The 15,470-nt window shown below is 37.6% G+C and overlaps 1 protein-coding gene across 7 annotated transcripts in view; it reads right to left on the bottom strand.

The window, feature by feature from the left end:
* NFIB (nuclear factor I B) overlaps positions 1–15,470 on the bottom strand; it is a 169,248-nt gene that overhangs the window by 106,516 nt on the left and 47,262 nt on the right. The gene's annotated exons all lie outside the window — the stretch shown is intronic.

Here is a 15,470-nt window from a genome sequence, read left to right as displayed (position 1 = left end):
AGTCTTTACAATTTACTACATAAAAAGCATAATATCCTTCAATAAAGCACACGATGTGTTACTTCGTAACACATACATCACATCACATACATCAATAACAAGCAGCACATTTTTGCCTAAAGGCTTAAAAAGCAGCCCAAAAAAGAGTAAATCATAGAGATTTTACTGTTGAAGTCTCACTAAAATGCATCTTGCCTTTCTGCTTTGAGCTTTCTTACCTTGCCCTTTTCCATTTATACTGCACCTATGAGTAGCAGAGTGCAAGCTCTGAAAGTAGGAGCACAACACAATTACAGAGTTTCCTGCAGCCAAATGAAAGCTCTTATTCAGCAAACTAAACTGCTTGCTCACTAAAGACAAAGTATGCAAACTCCTGCTAAAAGGCAAAAGAAAACCACTAATTGCCTGAGCTTAGAAAGCTACTTCCCCTATGGGCAGGTTATTCTCCAACTGTCAATTAATGTGTTTCTTGCACGTTCCACCAGCTGCTATCAAACACAGAGTGCTGCACCAAGAGCTAAGTACATGATACTGGACTACTGATCCCATATGATATGATAAAATTCCTGTGGTCATAGCACACCTCTGTCTTAGCATTTTACACACTTCTACACAGAATTCGTGGCTTTTGTTTAAGGAGTCCTCTGATTACAAACCATTCCTCCCTACCCAGGGCAATAAAGCAGGCATTCAGTTCAGTTCCTCTGAGCTCTGAGAATGTACTTCAGGATGCCCTGTAGAGAGAATGCCTTCCTGAAATGGTGACTATCTGCTCCTGATCTGTCAGCAGAGTCTGCCTCCTTCACCAGATAAACGAGCCAGGCAAAGGAGGAGTTAGTGAAAGCAGCTAAAGAACGCAGCATCCTGTACCCACAAAATTGTTTTATCTGTTTCAGATACACTGTATGCTTGCTTATTAGTTGACTCCCACTGACTGAAATGTTCACATGGGGAAAGTATTTCTCAGCTTATCAGAAATGCAAGGGAAGAAGAAAAACCTCAACTATTAACTTCTATGAAAACATTCTTCTTTTGGAAATAAAAGTTCTAAAGATGCATGTCAGCACTGCTCCTCTGTAGGAGTAGGTATATCAAAAAACAAACTATAAACAAGGAGTTAATAAGTTGAGGTCCAAATCCTCCTGCCCACAAGCCAATATAATAAAATCTGAGAAACAGAGCTGACAGTAGCTCTATCTCATAAATTCACCAAGCCTGTCATAAGACAGATGACTAGCCATGATTACCAAATGCACCAGTGTTTTTGTTTGTATCTTAACCTTGCTGAATGATGCTGACAGTGAGCAGAGTGTTTATCTAGAAAGACAGGATAGTCACAAGTTCCTAGAACTACTACCTCTTCCTAGTTCTCAGTGTTGCTACACCCTCTCCTGGCATCAAGCCTCGAAATAGTCCATAAACTCCTTAGGGCAGATATTATGTCTGTGATGGTTTTGCACAGTGCCCAGTGTGATTAAATTTTTATATCAACGGTCATTTCTAGAGATTTCTCAAGTATAGAGGAAGTAGAGTAGCTAAGGATCAGCTTTGGGGAACTGCATTGTTTTCATTAAATATCATCAAGATTTTGTTCATATTTCTTGACCCCAAATTTTTACTTCATGTCATGGAAAATAACAATTTAAAGTAATAAAAATATTTCTAAATCCTTATTAAGCATTCAAGAGAAATCGCAGGTACACTGTCCTCATGCTTTTGCTGCCCTCACACTCTTGCAGACATTTCCTATGCACACAGCTTCTTCAGCAGAGATGGAAATATCACATTCCTACTTGTTCCACTGATTTAAGGGTTCCTTGCTGGGGGAAAAACAAACACACAGTATGAATGCATCTCATTGTAAAGGATGTGCTTCCCAATTGCAACAGAAACATTTTTTCTTGCCATTCAAGTTCATAAACACTAACAAAATTTTAAAAGCAAAGGAAATATCAACAGAACAAGTAATTGCAGCTACCATAGGCACTTTAAAAGAAAACACACAGATGCAGTATGGGCATTCTGTAGTCGTTATAGTGAAACATCAGACAGTCCCAAGTTGTCACCTTGCTTGGCCAGTCTTGGACACTTAAATGCTTTGGATGGGGCTCAAAAAAATCAGATCTACAGAGAACAAGTAGGTGGTTTGCTAGAAGAAAGGGGCAATTGTTTGACTTGCTGCCAACTAGGAGAATCCCCAGGGAAAAATGCCATTTCAGGACTACATCTCAAGAAGAGAGGGTTTTCAAAGTATGGGTTCCCATGAAGTTTTATGCATACTGGGATGCACTCCCAAAAGTCTCTTTCTTTGGATGAGATCTAAAATGTATCAAAAACAGTATGGTCTTGAGAAAATAGGTTTGTTAAACTTCATATCATGGTCTATCATGGTTCTGTGCATTTTGTGTAGTTCTTTATCTTCTATCCAGCATGTGTAGTACAGTGTGAGGTGTTGAAAAAAGTCATCTCCCATTCCCCAGCTCAATGATAGACAACGTTGATGGTTAATGCTATTTTTCAGTTGGCCTGTGTAGGGACAGGACTTGGTCTCAATGATTGCTGTGGGTCCCTTCCAACTCAAGATATTCCATGATTATTCTATGAGTCTGATTTTGCACCTAATATTTCTGCTCTTGCCTCTGTGATCTGTGAGAGAAGCCCTTTTAAAATTCACTTTCAAGGACACAATTGTAACCTTTAATGATTGAGACAGTAGTTAGAATTGATCATTTTCTCTCTGAAAGATACTTACCTTCCTCATTAATATAAAGCCATAAGATACACAAAACGCACCAGTCCACAGGAATTGCAGAGGGAGCGTGATACAAAATGATCTGTATTCATCTCTGTAAGTCACAGGATAACTGTTTTTCTTGAAAACATCATTCATGTTATGTTATTATTTTTTCATATGCTGAAGAGTCTATATGATGCACATTTATCTGTTAATGCTAAATTCCACAAAATTTTTTGGACTCTGTTTAATGAATGAGAATGTATTTTCATATAGTGTCATTGTTTTACTACTTCCCATGTTTATTTAGACAGATTCATAGCACTGGGTAGGAAATGTATTAGTTGGCAACTTCAGTTTTGGAAGAGAAAGTAAACACATGGTGATTAGCAAACAGTGAACTCTACTGTGTTTAATTTTGGCTTAACAAAAACTAAAAACACACACAGACAAATACATGAACCAGGGACCCTTTTCTATTTTGTTCCAAGCAAGAGCATTTGTCCATACATTGTTTCCTAACCCTTCTTTGGAGAGTTTCCAGTATTATACTTTTTGGCCTTTTCTTTAAATTTGGGATTTGCCTTTTCTTTAAATTGTTTAAATTTAAATTTAAATGTTCACTAACACTGACTGCAGATGTCAATAAGGCACTATATAAATAAAGAATGGTAGGTCACCAATAAACAAATTGCCTCTGAGATGTAATTGAAATCATCAGCTGAGAAACCATACCAATTAAACACAGTTTAAAAAAATAAATAAATAAAAATCACGTCAAGTGTTGTTAAAGGAAAGGTCAAAAGAGTCAGTTATAGAAGAGCCCAGAAAAAAATGATAGGAAAGAGTCTCAATCAATTCCAAGACTAAAGATAAATACACAACAACCACTTAAGTTTTAAATTGTCATTGTTCTTCTTTTAGTATTCCCATTGTTTCTTTTAGTTCTTCATCACGTTTCTCAGATTCAAAGAGGATAATATTTTGATAATATTTCTGATAATATTTTACTTACACCTGTAAAATAGTCTCAGAAAGTTATAATGCAGGGAGACAGTGCTCTTACAATTCACTATCTCATCTCCCTTGCCACACTTTTCTAACCACTTGGCAAGTGTTTTTCCTGGAGTCAATAACGTTGGAGCCACAGGTGACTATGAGGTATATAGCCCCACACAGTAAAGCCTTTTACAAGCTTGCCACATGCAATGCACAAAGTAATTGCTGAGTAACATTCTGTACTCCATAAAGATGAAAAGCATTTCCTTCCACCAAGCCCTGCAGCTGAGGGCCACATCCGCCAGAGCCAATCGGTTGATTTCAAACAAAGGTAGGAAATGGCTGTATCCTAATGCTTCATTGTGGTCCCATGAGTCAGTGCTTTGGAACTCATACCTATTCTTCACTCTTTTACCAGAAGAAGGAAAGAAAAAAAAAAAGGCCCAAGTACAACAACACAGAAAACTAGCAGATAAACACAAACATGCCAGGCTGTTCAAATAAATGCTTTGCTCAAGAGAGATCTCCTGGTCCTTAACTTTTCATTTCCTAATCTCCAGCTCTGCAATAACATTTTCGCACAAGCAGAAAATCACTCATGGTGAACAGTTTTTCTAATGCTATGATGGCCCAGCACTGAACTGGCCTGTCAAAACCATGTTGTTGGGGAGAAAGAAAGAGAGAAGGTGTGTAGGCAGAGAAGGCGACTCAGTTACCCTTCTGAGTGGAAAACCACTCTTGCAAACACAAACATAGGAAAGTTATTCACAATAGTAACTAAGGTAGCCAAACCACAAGAAGTACATTTTTGCTTACTGGTTAGCATATTTTTTTTTTTTCAGAGTTAACAGGTACCTTTTACAAAAAGCACAAGCAAAAAGAAACAATGGAAGTGTTGCCAAAACCACATCACATAGTATTGACCTTGCTATTCTTACCAGCCTACAGAACTGTTTATGATGTGGATGACCAGATTAACGTTACAAGAGCTATGCTATTGCATGCTGATATGGTATGCTACTGGACAAACATCACCACATTTAAAAAACTCTTACCAAAAAAAGGTATTGAAAAGTTTGCTATTGTTTTTTACTACTACAAATCATTTTATCCGCCACAGATATGCAGAGGGCTCAAGGTGAACAGTTGCAAAGGCTTAACACCCAAGTTAAAAATACTCAGTATTTCAGAAGCTCAGTGTCTCAGAAACATCTCAAGCTGCAAAAGATACATAGTTAATATCATCTTACATCCTCAAAGGTATCTATGGTGACAGAAAGATCATGCACAACCATTATATACCACCATCAGATACAGGGTAGCAAACTCCTTCAGACAGGGGCAACTTTATAGTTCAAATGGAGACCCCAAATCCATTACAAGGCCCATTAAACAGCAGCATTAAAAACTTAAAAAGGAAAAGACTAAGAGGAAACTATGAGAGGTTGGATTAAAATGGATTTATAACCTCTTCAACATTACCAAAAGTATTAATGTATATTTTACAACTTGAGAACTTACTTTTTTAGCATAGGCTCAATGGTGTTTTCTATGATCATTTCCAAATGTAAAAATAATATCATTTTTCTTCTTTAGAAAAGACAAAGTTTCAGTCTATAAATGTATAAATAGTTTCTGGATTGAAACAGTGTTCTTTTGAGATTTCAACAATATTCACTAAATTTTAATCAGCAGAGTTTGCAGTTTATGAAAAAGAAGACTCAGGTTCTCCCTATACAAAGCGGAAAACTAAACTCGTGTTTTTCTTAGAAAGTCTTGATCTAAATATTGTTAAGGTACAATGTTACATATACTATGACTATCATATTGATAGTTGCCTTCTTGCTCGTTTAAAAGATAAAAGTAATACCCCCACTTTTTTTTTCTAACATTTACGAATCAAATGTCATCCAAGTCTTTACCATACTTTAGGGAGTCAAACTGACCACACGACTAAGATTGTGTATGGAGTGTATAACATCACATAACAAGGAGCAAACTGCAAGAAACTTCTTCCTACTTTGCCCAAGTATCAATAGCCAGAACTGTTTACAGAGGTACAAAAACTATGGAGAGCACAGTTTATAAAACAAAAAAGGAAACGTATGCTATACAACAGGAAAGTTGAAAGCAAAATGCAGTAACAGCACTATCTTGTTAGAAACACTCGGCAGCGTGTCTAAAGCATCATGGTTAAAGGCATGATGCAGTATGTGCTGTGTTTCAGTCAGAAGTACTCCCAAACTCTAAACCTCTCCAGCCATCATCACCACCTCATTTGGCAGTGGCTCCAAAAACTCAGTTCATCTACTCTAAATTTATTCCACATGAAATAGATACGAACTTACTAGGTCTGTGTTGCATTCCATGAAAAGAAAAAAAAAGGAATATTGGCAAACAGCAGTACAACATATAGCTCGGCAGCTACAAAGACAGTTGCACTGTATCATGAAAGCACACTTGTACATCATGTCCACATCCTGTTTTCATTTTAAAATTTCAGTGACACTTCTCTTTATTTGTCTTCCTCTCTAAGTTCTTTCAGTTTCTCAGCCCCACGCTTTTTTTTTCCATGCTGCTGCTGCTGCACTGGACACAGAACTAATGTGTTCAGAACAGATAACAAGCAATGTTTTGAGTGGATAAAGAGGTAAAAGGACACAAAAAGAACAAACTGACATCTCTTTGATTAGGAGATGAGCTATAAGAACTCTGAAGGCTGTATTCCAGTTTCCTCAGAGTTATCACCAAAGTTAGTTTCTCAGATTCTCTAAAACAGACCACAAAAGAAAATTAATGCATTCAGACACACTGAATTCACATTACAGCCTGCTGTATTTCTTAAAAGGAACATGCATAAACTGAAAGGGGTCTTTTAAAGCAGCTTTTTAGCAAATCTTATTGTTAGTGCACTCAGTAGAATGAGGACAACAAACAATCTCAAAGGGAGCCTGGTGCATACCAGACCGTGTGTAGAAGATGCAAGCCAACCTATCTGAAAGCAGAAGTGTTATGGTAAACAAAAAACTTCTTTTCACATCTCTATTTTTAAAACTCCCTTGAAGACACTGAAGAGGCAATTTCTTCTATTATTTATCAAGATCCCTTTGAGTATACTGAGAAGATGGTTCCTCTTCAGTTCTTCCTCCAAGAGTTTTTTATACAGGAAAAACAAGAATGGAGGACTATATGCCCAAAACCTGTGACTCTGAAACATTTCAAGCATGCAAATAGCCATACAAGCTCCCAGTCATAATTTAGGACAAAACATGACATAGTTCTATGGAAAGAGGAAAGCAACAGAAGCACCATTTTGCCCTCATATTTTAGTGAAGGATTGAGACATAAACATTACTTAGAAGTTACACAGTAAGTTCTAGACTTCTTCAAAAAGAAGGAAAAAAGTGTTTTAATTAGAGTGCGTAAGTACCTTCATAGAGAGAAAATAACAGGTCATAAAGAGTTCATCAATTTCACATGAGTGGCATGTGAAGCTAAACAACAAAGCATTGCAACAAACTACCAAATTCTAAGACATGTTTCTTTGTCTCAGATGACTCGTTTATTTCATGTATCTAAACTTTGAAAATAAAATTTGTGTATATAGTAATTGTCTATTCTTTATTAGAGATGTGATTTGAGCAGAGGATTCAAGCACTCCTGTAGCCTATATTCTGCCTCTTTCAAGAGATGTGACCCTGAATAAGTAACTTTGCACTTCTGCCTTAATTTCTTCATCTGTTAAACAGAGATAATACTACTTATTTACATATCTCAGTGTATAATGTGGATTTGTTTTCAACTGCCATGAAGTTGAAAAACCATTTTTAAACACCATTTGATTAACAGAACCATACATACCATCTGTAAATTAATAATAATAAAATTCTTTCCAAGATTGCTTGCAAAGATCAATACTAATTCTACCAAACAGGGAGTCCATAGATTTTAATAGCTTAAAGGTTGTTCTGGTTTAGTTGTATTCAGGACCGTTGCAGTCTGAAGACAGAAATACCAGTGTAGCTTCTGAAAAATTACTGAAAGTAGCCCCACTGAAAACAAAGTGCTCAGGAGTTCAGGACTGAAGCCCTCCCACCTTTGCATAAACTCTGCGGCTGTCATGAGCCTTTCTCTTGTTCTATACATCAGATATGTCTGCTCATAGGAAAAAAAAAAAAAGACTATGATGAAAGCCAAGTTTTAATTTAGAATTTAATAAAAATTGATTAAGCATCACAGAGCACAAACAAAGCTGCTCCATAAATCTCTCAGCTCTTTTTATGCAGGAATGAAAGAAAACACTGTCTGCTGAAGCAGATGACAGATGCTGGCTTAAAGATAAGTATTATTTATACTTCTGTACCAGATTTCTTCTTATGCATATCTTATCATGAATGGATATACAATCAACAAAGCAATTATTCTGTATCAGTCGAAGACCTTACAACATACTTTTACTCCATGGGAATTTATTTTATATAGTTCACTGTTCAATAAAAATGGAGAAAGCAAGCTTTCAAGAAAATGTTTAAATTATGTCTCAAATATTGTTTCATGCTGAAGTGCTGAAATAGAGCAACTGAAAGCTCTATAAACCGTCATGTTTAGAAATGCACTGAGGCTTCACAAATCACTTGGGAATATCTGCAATATCTGCAAATATCTGTAGTCAGGGAATTTTTAATAAAATTATCTAATGCAGATTAGTTCTCCCCAAACTTACACTACTTGCAAAATGTAGAGTATCTGCACATCTACAATCCATAGTTCCTGGTTTTAGCATATCACGAATATGTACATATATATTTGATATAAATTATTTTTCCCTAAGCAAAACTAAATATAATTTCCAAGTTTCAATACTTTTTCTTCCTCCCTACCCCCATGAACACTCACATTCAGCAGTAGCCAACTGAAATACTAGTTTTTCTGGCTTAATGGTGTAAAAGAAAAGGGAGAAAAGGATACAATCAGCTAAATGGCTGAAAAAACCTCCCTGCAATGACCTACGGTAATTTGTCTCAAACCAGAGTCTGAGAAATGCAGACATAAATAGCATGTTCCTGTCATGATATACAGGTACCTCCATCACAATCACAAAAGAATCACTCTGAGAGAATTCAAATGACAATTCCTCAAAATTACAGTGGCTGAGAAATGAACTTGTGCTCTTTTTCTTTAATTGACTAAAGTTATGTCTTGAGAATCAGAAATGTATAACTAAAATATGATTCCTTAATCAGCACTTCTTATGCTGCAATATGCAATCAATTTCTCCTTTTTGAATTACACATGAATGCACCAGAGGAGCATATCAGTTAGAAGATAGGTCTTCATGAGTTTCTAGAATACTATCCATCCCCATAAAGCTTCATCATATAGGAAAGAGTTTATCTAAGTAAGAAATCCTCTTTTCAAAATCTGGCTACTAGTATCCTCCAGAAGTACTGGCTACTAGTATCCTCTGCTATGATTAAGATTGGAGTAAATTAAAATGCCCTAGTGCACATATACATCTTACCTCTGTACAAAGTCTGCTTTCTCATTCATAGTGAATGACACTCACAAAGACTGACTGCAATATTTATGGGATTTAAACCACTTTGCATTCTTCCTTTTAACTAAAAATGCTGTCACTAAAAATTTTCTGCCATGCCTGGACCCTTCAAAGAGTGTCTTATGATAGAAAAGCAATTAAAGATCACAAGTAAAAAGCCAGAGAAACAAATACAGGAGACTTCTGTTTGCATTCTTGATGTATTTCCACTTATGAACAAGGAAACTGTGTCTCATCGGCATGTTGGGTGGGATAAAAATATATATTGCCAGGTGAAAGAGGTAAGGCATCTCCTATTAGCAATGGGTCCAATTTATCACCGGGTTTCAGAACATTTCATGTTTATAGCAGACAATTGGTAGAAAATATTTACAATGATTGGTTAGTCAGCTGATCAACCATTGTCTGCAAAGCAGACATTTGAGCTAACTATGACCTAAACCAAATAAACTTGAGAATAAGGCTACTTAAAGTTTTAAAAAATGTGAGGAGAAAGACTTCTGAAAGCAACACGAAAATAAATTCATTGTAAGTTGTCTAATAGTAGGAAAGCTGTTTCCAAATTGCCACTCATTGTCTGGGTTGTTTGGGGCAGTGCCCTATAAATCAGTGGAGTCAAAGTATTACATTCATAGCAGAAGACAGGATGGTATAACAGATAAAAATGGGATTTTCCAAAATATTTAAATGAAAACCTTCCAAAGGTATTCTCAGAATGTCATTTTATCTTTGAATTTCTCTGCCTGCCATTTTCTTAAGATATAGGAAAATAATTTTCAAATGCAGCCAACCTGAAGAACCAGCTGACTTGCACTGAAAGTAATGCAAAGGTATGCCTGCTTACACTACATACAGATTTGACACTTGGTTTACACATGTAAAAGATGAAATAAAAAAAACACAGAATAATAATCTTTTGTATTTCTCATCTTTTTCAGAAAGGGAAATATCATTAAAACTTCCACTGACTTCAGAAGAATTTGGATTAATTGTTTTGAATCATGATAATAACACAGCAAACTCACTTTTTGCAAAGTCTATCTAAAAACACTGGATTGTGTTAAATTATTAATGACTCCAAGAAAAATGTGTCTTGGAAACAGTACCATTATCAAGCAAAATACCACAGAAAATACCTGTTGAAAAAAATGCCTGTCCTACAGACTTGGTTTTAGTATCTCCTTGCTTTTTGGTGGAACAGTACTGTAACTGTATTTCCAACTCAGAGCATCACCTGATAAACAGGTTTCTTGTTAATATAACCTTTCTTGTTTATGATTATGACTTTTTCATTACACTTCAGATAGCAGTCAGTCTTGTGTTTATGACAATCAGGTCCTCAAAACTATTCACAAGTGTAACCCTCCCTGTACCTTGAATATCCCATTTTATCTGTCATAGAGGACCCATAAAGTGTTTTATTAGAAGAAACATACATGAGTACATCTGTCATAATAAATAAATACTAAATGTTCTGGGTCTTTCAAAGAGCTGACTTTTCGTTTGTGTCTGTCTTTCCTCCAGAGATTTCTGCAGTGTAGGAACCTGGCAATGTTCAGTAATTAGCAGAATGTCTCATTTCACTAATATATAAAACAAATCTTAGAAACTTCAAAGGAAAACAAATTTAACAGCATTTTTCTGAAATTTGGCAAGAAAGGCACTGGGGAAAAAAAAAAAAGCAAACAAAAAAGGAACTCTTGCTTCTTAAGATTAAAATATGTAACACGTGAAAGAAGTAGCATCCCTATTCAACAACGTATTCTCTGGCACCCATTCTTCAAAAGGAAGCACTGTCAGTGCTGAGCTGCTAAACAGTTAATCTTCAGTAACTCCACTAAAGAGCTCTAGTGGCAGGCTGCCCATCATTCTCTTAGACAGAGCTTGTCAGAGAAAGTAGGGCAGCTTGTCCAGCCCAGCAGTCAACTGATTACTAGCGAGCTCAATGGGGCTGCTGGCCAACCCCTGAGACTGCTGCCAGCCCCTTGGGTATTCAAAGGCCAGGATCCAATGTGGCTCACTTTGCCAGAATCACATGATGTCAGTGCTGTTTTCTCCAGACCAGAATAACCAGTCATTCAGGTTGCTGCAAATGGTATGCAAACAAATGTCATCAGCTCAAACGTTTGCGCCTGCATTAACTTCCAGGGGTTACAGACACAGGATGGCAAACCTCACCTCTGCAACATACTTCTGCGATTTGGAGGGGCACAGAGCAGTGTTCACTCAGGCCTCCAGCAGCAACTACATAAAAAACAGCTACAGCAATTGCACTGACCAAATTCCACTCTGGAAAATATGCTTCTAAGAGATGACACCAGATCATGAGGCCTGGTACAGCTGAACAGAAACCAGGTAGATATTTACATGTATGGAATGGAAATGAAACTCCAAAAATGTCTTAGAAGAAAATGTATATTCATCTAATACCTAAAGGAATTCCAAATTGAAAAAAAATAATGGAACTTATTTGTAAGTAGGATGTTTTTCATAACAGATTTCTCTCCCTGCAAATTTCACCCAATCCAATACACAGACTTATCCACTTTTATATGATATACTCAACAGCATAAATCATACTGTAGGTGTCCAAATAATTTGCAAAGTGAAATGCGGTGATGATATAAAAAAAGATCTACATATCTTTTCTACTTTAAAAGTTTGCAAGTTTTTCAATAACACTTCCCTGACAAGGCAGCTGCACTGATGCAGTTAGTGATCTGAACTCTGTCTGAGTCTGGCTAATTGGAGAAAAAACAGACAACCCTTTTCCTGCAGGTTTTTTGGGTTTGGGGTGGGTTTTTGTATGTTCTGTTTCCTGTATCAGTGTATGAAGCCAACAGGGGAACATCAGGGAAATATCCCAAAGGTATTAAGGGGTGCTGCACCTGGGCTGGGACAATCCCCAGTATCAACATAGGCTGGGGGATGAACAGATCTAGAGCAGCCTTGCTGAGAAGGACTTGGAAGTGCTGGTGGATGAGATGCTGGACATGAGCTGGCAATGTGCAGTCACAGCCCAGAAAGCCAATTGTATCCTGGGCTGCATCCAAAGCAGCATGACCAGCAGGTCAAGGGGGGTGTTTCTGTCCCTCTACTCTGCTCTGGTGAGACCCCACCTGGAGCATTGCATCCAGCTCTGGGGTCCTCAGCACAGGAAACACGTGGATCTGTTGGAGTGAGTCCAAAGGAGGCCACCAAGTTGATCAGAGGCATGGAGTACCTCTCCTATGAGGAAAGGCTAGGAGAATTGGGATTGTTCAGCCTGGAAAAGAGAAGGCTTCAGGGTGACGTCATTGTGGCCTCCCAGTACCTGAAGGGAACTTAAAGGAAAGATGGGGCGAGACTATTTACAAGAGCATGTAGTGACAGGACAAAGGGGAATGGCTTCAAACTGAAAGGAAGTAGTTTTAGATTACATACTGGGAAAAAATTCTTTACTGTGAGGGTGATGAGACAATGGAATAGGTTGCCCAGGGAGGTTGCGGACACCCCACACCTGAAGGTGTTCAAGGCAAGGTTGGATGGGACTCTGAGCATCCTCATCTAGTTGAAGGTGTTCCTGGCCATGACAGGGGGATGGAACTGGATGATCTTCAAGATCCCCTTTTAACACAAACCACTCTATGATTCCACGACTCTATGATTCTATGTTTAAGAAAGTCCTCTGGACCTCATGAGGAATAACTGCTAAGAAGAAGGGAAAATATGTGGAAAGAATGAGATGCTGAAGAGTATCTCTTGCATCCTCACAACAGAAAAAAAGAAAAAAGGTGATGGAGCTAACACTCTCCTTCACTTTCAGTTGCAAAGGCCCATTGTTTTACTGTAGGGCAGGGCAGATATTTTTATCTTAAAAGGAACATACAGAGAAATGTTTGACTTAACAGTCAGTCTTCAGGTGTTAGAGTGATTTTCACAAAGCCAAATTCTACTGCTTTTGACCACTGTTAGGTAGTATCCGCTTGTCAGATTCAAAAGAAGCAGTGATGCAAGATACAAACTAACATGAGTGTTGTAGAAAAATTGGCTTTAAACACTGAGCTAAAGCCTCAGGCCCAACACAGCTGCCCAGAATAGTTTAGGAAGCCAGGAATTCTCACAACAAGACACAGAGTTGGGAACAAAAAAATCTCTGGCTGACAAAGTAGGCATGTCAGGCTGGCCTGGTGACAAAAGCAGATGGGGCTGAAATGCAGTCCCAAACCCCCTTGGCTCAAATGTCTGTGTGTGTAGATGTGTGCCAGTATCTGCCTGCAAAAATGCAGGGACTCCTTTCAATTTGGAGGACCACTGCCAATTTCCAAAGTCAGTTCAAGAGTCAATAACATCTTGGCTCTTGACTTGTCCTTGTTCACCCTAGTATCTAACTGTCCTGTGGAATTATGAATTAGAGTTAAATCACACATAACTTTAAACCTCAGCCAATTATCAGCAGAAGAATGGCACTGAAATAACAACAGGTGTGTGTTTCTCGGATTTCTTTGGCATCAGTAACATCCTCCTCCCCCCCAGCATTCAAGACTTTTGACAAGTGGCCCTTCTGTCTCGTCCCTAGTCCAAGCGGAAAGGGTATAAGGTTGCACCCATGACAACCATTTCTATTGACTTGAAAGCAGCTATGACTGTAAAATGAAAACAATCTGTCAAATTACAGAAGTTAAAAAAGCAGTGATCAAATAATAACCAAGAGAGGTAAAAAATGTCACTTATTTAATTTTCAACACAGGACGAAAATAATACACGCTGTGTTTGATTCGGGGGGGCATCTTTTTTGTCGTTCAGGTTCGGTATCCTTCCGCCTGGTGGCAATTAGGTTTATAGTACAGTATTCTTCTAAATCCTAGAATAAAGGTATACCTATCACACTGTATCAGAGACCAACTTACTAAGCATGTTTTTCAAAGTAATGTCACTTATTCTTGCTACACTATATACAAACTAAGCAAAACCATGACCCATGAGTCACAAATTAAATCCAAGCACCTCAGTCAAATCTTTCAGAAATCTGAATATTCAGGATGCAAAGCAAGGAGCTGGCATTCAAGATCTCAGCATTCTTTCAAAACCAACTTAAGCTAATTGTTGTGCCTTAGTTTACCTCCTATGAGCCTCATCAAAATACAAGGCAGTTAAACTCATCTTCTGAAAAATGTACATTTTTAATGAAACGTGATCTTCACAGACACTAACGACTAGTTCTATGATTTCATTTGGTCCCATATGTTATGAAATCTCTCAATACTGTATACAAGCTGTCATTTTAACATCTCGTTCTTACTACTTATATCCATTTCTGCCAATCCCAAAGATGAGATTAATTTAATTGGTATAATACTAAGAATAAATTTCAGATTTCAAGATCACTCCAGTTTTGGTTCCTCTAGTTACTCATTCCTAATAGAATAGTGTTCAAGATATGTATTTCATACACAGACTGTCTACTGTTCTAAATACTCTATTTTTCTCAACTTCTGAGTACTAGAAATTACAGTGCATGCCACATGACAAGCTCAGCCCTTTGATTCACTTCTCTCTTTATCAGCTGGGTTATTTTTTCTCCCAAATCCCAAAATTAACTTTGTTAAATTGAATTTAAGAATAAGGAGGGGGGGGGGGGAACGTGATTTTATATTCTGCTTAAAACACAGAGCTTTACACTTACAACTTTCTGTAATGTATTTTACTGTCACTAAGTACATATGTCAAGGATTAAGCTGTAGTGAAATATCAGTCAAATACTCCATTTATACAAATAGGTCAGAAAAGCAGTTAATTATAATTTTCTCTGTGGGTCCCCACAACCCAAAAATCAAAAAATAGGGAAACAATAGGGATGGAAAAGTTGTCAATGAAAGGCCATCTGAACCCTCTATACAGTGGTCACAAGTCACAGGAATGGTGCTAGTAGCAAGTTTTCATGCTCCTACAGAGAAGTGGTCGTTTCTTGGAGTGGTCTGTCTCTAAAGGAAGGTTAAAAAATGAGAAAAAGTCATCACAGAATGAAGAGACAGTCAGACTGTACTAAAATAATCCTGTCCATTAAACACCCCAGCCTTTGGTGTTTCAGTAAGTCAAGCAGCATTCTGGGTGCAAGTCCTCGCACTCCTCACACGTCTGACAAGAGAGTCCAATCACCATTTGTCCTGTGACACAGGGTCACAGGACTGAGCATGGAGC

The sequence above is a fragment of the Manacus vitellinus genome, unplaced genomic scaffold, assembly GCF_001715985.3.
Source record: "Manacus vitellinus isolate BGI_N305 unplaced genomic scaffold, ASM171598v3 scaffold_18_pilon, whole genome shotgun sequence".
Taxonomy (NCBI): domain Eukaryota; kingdom Metazoa; phylum Chordata; class Aves; order Passeriformes; family Pipridae; genus Manacus; species Manacus vitellinus.
The sequence above is the reverse complement of the archived record's forward strand: the minus strand, read 5'-3'. Positions and strand labels throughout refer to the sequence as shown.